The following is a 1,614-nucleotide window of genomic DNA, read 5'->3' as shown; positions in this document are numbered from 1 at the left end:
AATGTCTCTGCTTTTTGATATGCTGTCTAGGTTGGTCATAGCTTTTCTTCCAAGGAGTAGGTGTCTTTTAATTTCATGGCTGCAGTCACCATCTGCAGTGATTTTGGAGCCCAAGGAAATAAAGGCTCTCACTGTTTCCATTGTTTCCCCATCTATTTGCCATGGAGTGATGGAACTGGATGCCATGATCATAGTTTTCTGAATACTGAGTTTTTAAGCCAGCTTTTTCCCTCTCCTCTTTCACCTTCCTCAAGAGGCTCTTTAATTCCTCTTTGCTTTCTGCCATAAGGGTGGTGTCATCAGCATATCTGAGGGTATTGATATTTCTCCAGGCAACCTTGATTCCATCTTGTGTTTCACCCAGTTTGGCATTTCACATGATGTACTTTTCACAGAAGCTAAATAAGCAGGGTGACACTATACAGGCTTGACATACTCCTTTCCCAAATTGGAACCAGTCTGTTGTTCCATGTCTGGCTCTAACTGTTGCTTCTTGACCTGCATAGAGGTTTCTCAGGAGGCAGTAACAGTGTCTGGTATTCCCATCTCTTTAGGAATTTTCCACAGTTTGTTGTGATCCACACAGTCAAAGGCTTTATTTGTAGTTAATGAAGCAGAAGTAGATGTTTTAATACTTAATGATTCAACTATTATTATTTAGTTTTGTTAGATGGTTTGTTCTCCTTTATTTCTGCATTCTCTTGCTTCATTGATTAAGCTTATCTTTTAGCTAATTTTTTTTTCACAGACAAAGGCAGGCAGAGGACATAGTGGGGAAAGACCATAGGGTCCTGTTCTGTTTCACTTTGAGCCCAAGATCTTGCTCTACAAGGTTTGTTAGACGCCTTCAGGTTTGTGTCACTACTCCAATACAATTTCATGCTATATGTAGCTTCTGACTACCTTTTCATTTATGCCTGGTGTTTCTTTGACAAGATTTTTCTCTTTTGAATGTCCTGCTTCCCTTGTATTCTTGATGCCCTGTTTTGAACAAATTCTCACAGCTTCCAAGTTCCAATCGAGGCTCAGAAACCCCTGCTTTGGGTCAGTTGTTCTCACACCTTGGTGTACATTGTGATCATCTGACGGGCTTTGTACATCCCAGATCTCTGGGCTTCACTCCCAGATTTTCCGATTTGGTGGCCTGGGGTCCAAAGTTACCTTACCCATCATTCTGGGTCAATGTTAATGTCCTGGCTTTGGGATTCATACTTGGAGAAGATCAAGTGTGTTCACTGAGGTAGGACTCCTTCAATGTGACAATCACTACAATTGACAGAGGCACAGAGACAAAAATCTGTGAGTTTCTAAATGGGTGTTACTCCTGAACCATTTTGAAGGAATAAGACTGTCTCTCCTTATTGTTTGGTGTATGGTTCATAATTTTTAAGTCTATATCCTTGCTAGGTAAACTCTGTAAATTGACAAAAGAAATAGAAATGAAAATTACTATATTTCATTATAGAGTGTTTGGACAGAGCTGTACTTGAAAACTGGAGAAGGCAATGGCACCCCACTCCAGTACTTTTGCCTGGAAAATCCCATGGACGGAGGAGCCTGGTTGGCTGCAGTCCATGGGGTCACTAGAGTCGGACACGATTGAGCGACTGTTCT

Source organism: Bison bison, unplaced genomic scaffold (assembly GCF_000754665.1).
Source record: "Bison bison bison isolate TAMUID 2011002044 unplaced genomic scaffold, Bison_UMD1.0 scf7180017864284, whole genome shotgun sequence".
Classification (NCBI taxonomy): Eukaryota; Metazoa; Chordata; class Mammalia; order Artiodactyla; family Bovidae; genus Bison; species Bison bison.
This window is presented reverse-complemented; position numbering follows the sequence as displayed.